Source organism: Fragaria vesca, linkage group LG2 (genome assembly GCF_000184155.1).
Source record: "Fragaria vesca subsp. vesca linkage group LG2, FraVesHawaii_1.0, whole genome shotgun sequence".
NCBI classification, from domain to species: Eukaryota; Viridiplantae; Streptophyta; class Magnoliopsida; order Rosales; family Rosaceae; genus Fragaria; species Fragaria vesca.
The window spans coordinates 4,277,161-4,286,780 of record NC_020492.1 but is presented as its reverse complement, the minus strand read 5'-3'; the positions used below and the strand labels follow the sequence as shown (position 1 = coordinate 4,286,780).

Below are 9,620 nucleotides of genomic sequence, written 5' to 3'. Positions count from 1 at the left end.
TTCTAGTTTTCCGGCGAGATCACTCAAAACTTCAAAACAAAGTCGATCTCGCAGGAAAACTGGAAAAAAATGGACTCGCCAGGGAGGGAAAGTGGTCGGGGGCACTGCTAGAGTCTTCTGGGGTGGAGAACGGACGGACGTCCACACTTTAAGCCAAGTGCGGACGTCCGCTTCTTATCCTCTATATATATATATATATTCAACTTTTGTCTCTTTGTTCACAACAATTGGATATGTTATGGTTGCTTCATCAAGTGGCATGGCATCTGTTTAACATATAGTCAGATTCTCAATTTGTTAATTTGTATCTGTTAATTTTTTTATGTGCAAGCTCTATGGAATAACAAACCATTATCAGATGGCCGCCCTTACGAAATAGTACTTATCGCCAATGTTCATTGTGAGATCAGATTGATAGTTTGAAACACATTAAGCAAAACAAATGGAGAAGCTTGTTTCTAGCTGGTACAATAATGTTCAACCCTTGCCGGAGACTTACATATTCCCACCCGAAGCAAGACCAGGGAAGCTTAGCAATCTTCCTTCATCTGATAACATTCCAGTTATTGATCTTGGTGGGGGTGGAGCACAAGGTCATGATCGCACTCGTATAGTTGAGCAAGTACTAGGTGCTAGCGAAGAGTTCGGATTTTTTCAGGTTACTGAGGCTAGCTTCAACTTTCACTTACTATATATACAGTATTTATATGCTTGTATCATCTCTTCCAACTCTAAAGGTTATTCATGAAATACGTAGGTAATCAACCATGGCATATCAGAAAACTTGTTGAATGACACCATGGATGTGTTCAGGGAGTTTTTTGCGTTGCCTCCAGAGGACAAGGCAAGCTTAATCTCTGAGGACCCCAATAAACTCTGCAGGCTCATAACTAGCACTGGAAATTATGATAGGGAGAATGTTCATCTTTGGCGCGATGCTCTCCGACACCCTTGTCATCCTTTAGAGAAATTCATTCCGCTTTGGCCTCAACAACCGCTTAAATATCGGTAAGGCCTACATCCCATATATTCTTTCATTTTAAGTAACTATATATATATATATATATATATATATATATATATATATATACATGTAATATATGACTGCTAGAGATCTATATATAACATTTCCAGAGAGCATGTTGGCAAATGTTCCCAACCCAAGTGAGGAAAGTAGCTTTGAGCATTTTGGAGTTGATCAGTGAAGGACTTGGGGTTGGATATGGGCACTTCAATGATGAACTAAGCCAAGAGACTCTACTGTCAGTTAATTACTATCCACCTTGCCCAGACCCAAGTTTGACATTAGAAATAACTAAACACTGTGACCCAAACCTCATCACAATTTTACTTCAAGGGGATGTACATGGCCTTCAGGTTTTTAAAGAGGGGGAATGGATTGGTGTGGAACCTCTTCCACATGGACTAGTGGTTAACATAGGCTAGTGGTTACAGGTACATCACCAATTTTCCTTATGCTGAAAAATCATAAACATCAATCACTCTTCTTTACAATGACGATGAATTTTGGTCTTGAGATGCAGATCATAAGTAATGGGAAACTGAAATGTGCTGAACATCGAGCAGTGACGAATTCAACCAATGCTCGGACATCTGCTGCATTTTTCATTGCACCTTCCCAAGACTGCCATATACAACCTGCAACAGCTCTTATCAATGCAAGCAATCCTAAAGTCTATAAGGGCTTCCAATACAAAGAGTTCCTTTCCAACTACCTAATGAAGCAGGGCAATACCAAAGTTGTACTTGAGCCGTTTAAACTCTAAATTTACCTAGTTGTTGTCTTATTGATGATCATGGATTGAACTGTTGAGAGGGGGATAATTCTAAGACTTCAGTGCATTTTAATGATGTTCGTCTTGTTGCTTCATGTGGAAGAAAAGACTATAACTTCATTTTGTCGCCAACTTGTAGCTTCTGGTTTTGTAATATACATTTATCTATTACTTATCCACCTCTACATTTTTGTGGCTAAGATCATCGTAATTGATTCTCTTAACTTAACCCTAGCCTCATCGAACGTGCCGCACCCGTGTACTCCAAATCTCGTCTTTAGCCATATCTTCTTTCTCGTCGACAAGCTAGCGGCGTGTGCAGTCGGACGGGTGCTGCTGGATGGGTACAGTTGTCGTTGGTGTGAGGAGAAGAGGAGAGGATGACGATAGGGGTGTTACTTCGAAACCGAAAACCGAAAAAACCGCACCGAAAACCATGACGATGCCAGTTTCTTTTAGGCGAACGGAGCAGACATGTTAGACTATGTTGGCGATGACGATGGTGTTTGCAGAGACCCAATAGAAAAGTATCGATCCGGTTTGAGCCCAAAATCTTTTTGTTTTTGTTATTGTTTTTATGGTTATTACCTAAATGTAGCAAGCAATAAAGTCAAATCACCCTATGATAGGAAGACGTGGGCTATGTCCTAGTAGATGCACGCAACGTGTCATGTCTGTTTTAATGAGGCAGCGAGTTTCTTACCGCAATAAGCATACTAATAAGCATATTCATTGCTGAATATAAACATACAAAAACATAGAAAAAAAATGCTTTTAAGATCAAGCTACGTATTCACTGCAGACATTATATTACAGGAGAGATAAAGCTGAAAATGGAAACGTTAGAATTACAAAAAAAAACACATCAGTCAGCATGGGATGCATTACAAAAGTATAAAATGTGGCACCAATGCTTGACCTGTTACCAAAAAGACGACAACTTGTAAGGGAACTTTTGGCTGCTGTCGTGTAACAAAATGAATATACGAAGAAATGTGTGATTGCCAACAGAAACTTTCCCTGAACTTCCCATATCAGCACAGAATAGAAACGAATCTGTAGAGATTATAAATGTTATCAACAATAGAGCTTAATTTGTCACAAATTTCAAACTACTGTTGGTAAGGGACACAATTTTAGACAGTTTTTTTGTAGAGTATAAGACACATTTTTACTAAAGCCTTCAAATGTCTACTACAGAAGTCATTTTTCTAAAACAAAAATGGTAGACACAACGTCAAATGTCTATGTAGTATTAAAGGGTTCATTGCTTTATGAATGTTTTCCTTGTTGTGACTATATATTATCACATACATTTTCACAAAAGACATTATAGTTAAAGCCTTCAAATGTCTGCTCTAATTTTTTGCTAAAATGGCTTTTTAAAAACAAAACATCACATATCTAATACAAAAGACATTCACGACTTATTTTTGAAAAATTAGTAAATAATGAACAGGTTACCACACTAATGGCATAGCATTAAAATGTATTGCATAGTTAGACAGAAAAGATATATTGGATATGCAAAACTTAACTAATGTATAAGGTTGATGTAGCATGAGATTTTAAAATATTTTCAGATATTTGGCAAATGCATTACACATGTTTATTGGAAAAACATTGTAAAAGAAATGTTGATAACCTGTATAAAAGGTGTAAACATAATGCATAATATTTTTGCAATTTCTGTAAGGCTCATAAGAAATTACACTATTTTTGCTAAATTTCACAGTAACATGAGGCAAAGGATGTTTCAGGTGGATTTTTTGTTGAATTAAAGTCTATTAACATTGTGGACATGTTTTTGTAGATAGCCATTTAAAATTGCAAATTTCAGTATATTTATGGGTTTTTATCATGGCTACACCTACACATCAATAGAATTGTCATTTTTATTATTTATATTTTATCACAACTGCAATGATATAAAGGGGGAATATTTTTGTAAATAGACAATGAACATATCAGGAAAGGAAAAGAGTGAATAATGTATCATCACATCATCTTGTAACGTAAACAATGCAGATTATCGATATCCACTGTCTATGTACCTCTGCACCGTTTCCATCCAGTGTTACTTGGACGAGGGTGTCAATCCCTGAACGATGGCCTCCTGAACAGTGATGAGTGCTTTCTCCACATCAACCAATCTTTCATTGTAGCTTCTGATTACATCTGTGAGCACCAATATGGACCGGTGTATGTCTTGTTGGGTTGCTGCTCGATTCAACCTTGAGCTGGATGAACGCCTCCTCCTGGAATGGCTAGCACCAACTGCTCTGCGTGATTGATTTTGTGGTGGCCGATTTACAGATTCCCTTGCTGAATCGGATGAAAGAGAAGTGTTGTTTGCCATGTTTTCAATCTGCTCTATCACTTGCCAAACACGATCTGAGGATGAATCTCCATTATTGGGAACAAGGGCGGGAGCATCATTGCTATTTATAGTTGCATGATGTGGATTCATGGTTAGGTTTTCTGATAGTGAAAGCGGCCGGAAGAAACGGAGGAGAGGAAAGCGACAGGTTCTTTTATACCTGGAAGTCATATTGGCTCTGGGCTTTTTGGAAAAACATGTTTGGGCCGGACTGCAAATAATTTCCTGGAAATTTACAATGGACATTCACGTAATAACATACCTAACATAGGACATAGAATAATTGAAAATTATGTGATATCTATGCACACTCTTTTGCCTTATAAAACTGATGCATGTGTTTATGACCATATGAATTTTTGAAGAAGCCTGGGATTATGTGAATCAAAAATACCGATTAAGGTATCAATGATTGTAACACCATGTTGATGATTTTAAGATAATAATATCATTATAACACAACAATTGCTATATTTATTGATAAAATTTATGAATTTTTAAGAAAAATATGTTTTCGTCATTCTGTTATGTATCTTACCCTAATACACATAAGATTAGTTAATATGTTTCTTTATTAGAATAAATTACAGTATTGATAGATCTTTTAGATCATGGAGACTTTATGTAATGCTTATAGAATAGACTAACAAGTTAAGCTTAATTATATGTACTACGTACTATTCTTTTTGCAGCTAGAGACATGAATTGAGTACTACTATATACCCAACCTTTCAACGTATGTACATAATATATGTATTAACTGTTCTGTATGTCACCTCGCGATCGAGGACCTGTTGGCATCTCTGAGTTCGGAACATGAAGCTCAGTAGCCGGAAATTCAACTTGACAAGCATGCAATATGGCTTCTTCCCCCAACTCTGTGCGGTTTGAATGGCTTAAATTTGAGGAGCCTATTGAGTAGCTGCTGCAGCTTGCTGACCGCTCAACCTGATCACCCAAATTCTTGTTTTTAAAAGTATAGGAGCTGAGGTCTTTATGGTCAAACACTTTGAGCATAACCCTAATTCCTTTGTGCCCATAACTCTGTATGAATGAGGCTACAAATATGATGAGGGCTAATAACGAAGCAACACCAGCAATAAGGAAAAGACCCCAAAACCTATCAAGGCCAAGACTGCTAGAATCAGACACCATGGGGTTGCTATCTGAACAAGCTGTTTCGTTCCCGAACCATTTCATTTCAAGCTGCTTCATCAAGTCACCCTCAGTGAATTGCAGAATCGACCTTGATACATCTGGTACGAGAGAGGAACCTTTCGGAAAAACCTATATATGCATGTACAAAAGATAGATAGATAGATATATATATATATATATATATTAGCAACGTACATTTAACAATTTCTCATATATGCAAGTGTATTGTGGGAAAGAGAAGTCTTACAAAGGCAAATCCATCGGTTTTCATTATGGGACCTATCATGGTGTAATTGGAGCAATGATTTGCAAGAAAGAGCTTCATATTTGGTGTTTCGTCAATGGCTGCAGCAATACCCCCATTTTCACTCCCGTTTATCAAAAGTTGGTTGCATTCTTGTGCAGATTTATATATCCTAATATTGGAAGCATTGAAACCATGCCGTAATAGGTCGCAGACAAAAGAACCATCCAGGCAGCCCACATACTCCTTAGGATTGCTTATTACATGGCTTATATTTGTATAAGTTGGCTCAAGCTTTTGCACCCCGTTAGCAGTGAAGTCAGACTCGCTGTGTAGCTTTGAGTCAATATGAGCACCACAAATACCCACACTATCACCACAAACCTAGCCAAGTTGCTAACCACTCTCTCCCCTGTAAATAAAGAATCGATCAAGGAAACTAAATTAAACTGAAGAAAATAGTACGACTGATTATGTATTGCAGGGAGAGCTTCTAATGAGGACCTTATAATGAGGATCAAGTGAGGACTCTCAAATGAGCGGTTGGATCACATGTACATAGGAATTTGAAAAATATCAATTAAAAGTTAAAACATTCATCCAACCATTCATTTAAAAGTCCTTACTTAGTCCTCGTTAGAAGCTTTCCTATGTATTACATAATAATGTATTATAACTTACGCTGTGCAAAAACCATTGTTGAGAAAGAGAACCAAAGGCCTGTGCCAACTTGATGTGTGCGAGGGCCGCGAAAATCTTCATTTACTCGGTGTTCCAAAAGCCAAACCACAAAACCAACGAAGACAAAGGAACAAAAACTAGCAAGCCACAAGTCCCATGTTAAAGGCTTCAAGAAAATCCATGCATTTTCAATCCGGTTTTTATCTTTCATCGGCACCACCATTACTACACCGGATTCAGTATATGGCATTGTAAAGTCCACATATAGTGACCTGTTTGCCCTAATTGTTGAATCTGCTGCTAAAGCATCAAATTCCTGTACATTAAGAAAGATGCATTTTCGCCATCAGCAAATTATAAGCAAGAGTTACAAGTAAATTTGATTTCTACGTACATACCCCAAGAAAAACATGATAGACCAAATCATCATAAGTGCCGGCAGAGCTGCCATTAGAATATGCAAAGGGAATAAACTCATAAGGGACAGCGTAAGGTAGTCCTTCCATTACAGCATTAAAGACGTCGATGCAGAATCCAGTAATAACATCTGTTGTAGTATTAGTGCCATTATCATGTACCACCTTCACAAACTCTGTGAAACCATTCTTCACTGGAACACCAACTTTTAGTATCTTTCCGTTTGTCGGGATCTCCCATCCCTTAGGGATGGAGACATGTTCTCCCGGCCACATGACCAACCCCAAATTCGGTACAGATGTGTCTGTCGAATTAATGATCAGGTTTCTCACAAGTCCATTCTCGGGTGTCCAAAACCCAATTGGTCTTGCTCCAGCACCATTCACATTCAATATTTCAAACACGGAAGATTGTAACTGTCCATTATCAAAACTGAAATTTCCAGCAAGGCCTGTAAATTTAGTCTTTGCCAAGGATCGGCTAAGCTGATAACCATTTTGAGATACCCCCAAAGTCTCCAAATCTGCTGATGAGGTTGTGGAAGAAATGGTGGTTTGGTAGACAAAGCTTGCAGTCCCAAGTTCTTCAACTGCCATGGCTAATGCATAAGCAGCATCATATGCCCAAAGTGCAACAACATCTAGTTCAACATCGATGATGTTTGGATTTTGTTGGTGGAACTGCTTTTTCCATTGATCCCTAAAAGTGATCAGTTCTTTTGTTTTCGGCACATAAGTCCTCACCCCTAACGCGCCTTGCATTGAACTAATGACTGAAGCATTTGTTGAACTCAGAAGATTGCTTAACCCATCTGTCATGATCCATACATAGCCTTCATTCATCATTCCTAGCTTTTGTACCTTAGCAAAAAGCCGAGAGCCAAGAGGGCCAGGCATATGCACAATGAAGACTCTAGTTTGCATTGTCATCAACTTGTAAAGCTCTTTTTCAATTTGATCATCAGTTGCAGACGTGGGAATGGAACTTCGATAAGGGACACGAGCTTGAACAGTCTGCAAGGCATCGATCAAGTATGGTAATACTCCGTTGCCGTACTCATTGTCAATATAGATCGGCACAGCTTCTCTCCAACCAAAAGCTTTGATAATTGCCGCTACGGCTTTGACTTGAGAGGAATCGGTTTGTGCAGCTCGGTAAAAGTATGTACTTGGAAAGGAAGTGAGGGAAGGACTTGTTGCTGAAAATGAGATTATGGGAACTCGTGCTTTTTCTCCAAGATCAATTACAAAATTGGTTTGCATGGATGATTTCGGTCCCAAGATTGCTTGCACTTGAACATTCTTTATGAGGTCCACAGCTGTATGTTTGATTTAATAGGAAACAAGAAGAGAAGCGCCAAACATCAAAATTGATAATAATTAATTTTCAGGATTTAAACTGGTATTGGATGATTTCAAAAAAGCTTGTATTAGAGAAAATATCATCACCTTACTATCTCCACTTGCAGAGAAAATCAAATAATCATAGTTCCTAGTTAACACAGTTATTAATTTTAAAATAATTTCAAATTAGGTTTCCCAGCAGTTTTATAGAAATTGAATTATAGCTAGATTAGTCCTACTCCTACATGCATGAAACAAGAGTTGTACGTTGTAAAGTGTGGTCGAATATGAACTCATGTATGATCTTTCCATGCACACCGGCTACAATCCACAAAATCAATTATTCGAAATGAAAGTATAGGGGGAAGGTAGAGAGAGAGAGAGAGACCTGCAGCAGCGGCTTCGACAACATGACCTCTGGAGTCCCTAATGCTCAAAACCAGCCTCGTTCGAGTGTTGTTACCACGAGAGCTATAAAAATCCGAGATGGCCATTTCGATGCAGCTCAGCCTAACTTTGGAACTTACAGACTCAAGGTCATCAAGAATCACACCAACATTCACTGACACACTCGTCTTCTGTCCCATCACCAACACAAAACTTGAAGATAGAAAAAACACGAGGGAAGAAATGACCAAGCTTGATGTAGCCATCCTCTTCGTCATCGTACCTTTGGTTTGCAAACTTGCAGAAGACTTTCATTCAAGTGTGTATATAGGATTGTTACGTAATAACCTGGCTCAGATACATGAATTATTCGCGATTAGATATTAATTAATTGATAAGAGTAATTTCTTCTGATTAATTAACTAGTACTCCACGCTCGTCATAATGTGTTGGAGTGTCTCAAACTCAAAGCTATATTTATTCAGAAAGCTAATTCTTCAGTAAATCCGTTTACCTTGACCAAATCAAAGTACTAACACGACTTAATTATTAGAAATACTCTTAGGAAAGCACTCAGTGATACTTCTCTCTATCTTCTTGTTTTTCGTTTTGTTTTCTCTTTTCAGTATATTCATTGAACGTTCTCTGTTGGCAAATTTTCAACTACGAAACCTCAATACAATATTTCTTAATTGCTGCTCGGTTTGAATATTGTATGATTGATAGCTAAGTCCAGACTTTTGTTTATCATATTATTATGTTTCTTTCATTTGCTTCCTTTTACCTTTGAGAAGATTCTCCCTTGGACACGTACTCGGTTGGAAACGAAGTATATAATTTAAGAGTGCGGTTATTGGGACCTCTAGATTTGCTCAGTATACCTCCATCTGTTTTGACTTATTGGATTACAAATATAACCTCATACAAAATGACAGTAATAGACATTGAATTTCACAAAAAAAAAAAATTGTAATCAGATTAGTATTCTTCCTCTTTTTTTGTTCAAGTTAACGATACAAAACCCTAAACCTGAGTGTAACCGTTGCTCAAAAAACTACTACACCTAATGGAATAATCTCCATTGACGAAGACACAATCCTTTGTTTCAAAACCTTCAGAGAAGGTATCTTTTCAATACTAATATATTTTTGTTTCGATTCATGATATGTTCTTTTCTTCCTCCTGATTTTCGTTTAGTTTTGGAAACGTCTTCT

General features: G+C 37.7%; 2 pseudogenes across 2 annotated transcripts; one reads left to right on the top strand and one right to left on the bottom strand.

Annotated features, from left to right (window-relative positions):
• The first annotated feature begins 442 nt into the window (after window positions 1-442).
• LOC101297788 lies at window positions 443-1,787 on the top strand (annotated as a pseudogene). Its single transcript, XR_183901.1, has 4 exons — window positions 443-658; window positions 758-1,008; window positions 1,135-1,455; window positions 1,539-1,787. The product of XR_183901.1 is annotated as a hyoscyamine 6-dioxygenase-like (transcript).
• Window positions 1,788-4,932: 3,145 nt separating this feature from the next.
• Window positions 4,933-8,606, bottom strand: LOC101293750 (annotated as a pseudogene). Its single transcript, XR_184119.1, has 5 exons — window positions 8,408-8,606; window positions 6,658-7,994; window positions 6,260-6,575; window positions 5,582-5,990; window positions 4,933-5,463 (listed from the first exon to the last, which is right to left on the bottom strand). The product of XR_184119.1 is annotated as a glutamate receptor 2.7-like (transcript).
• Window positions 8,607-9,620: the final 1,014 nt, after the last annotated feature.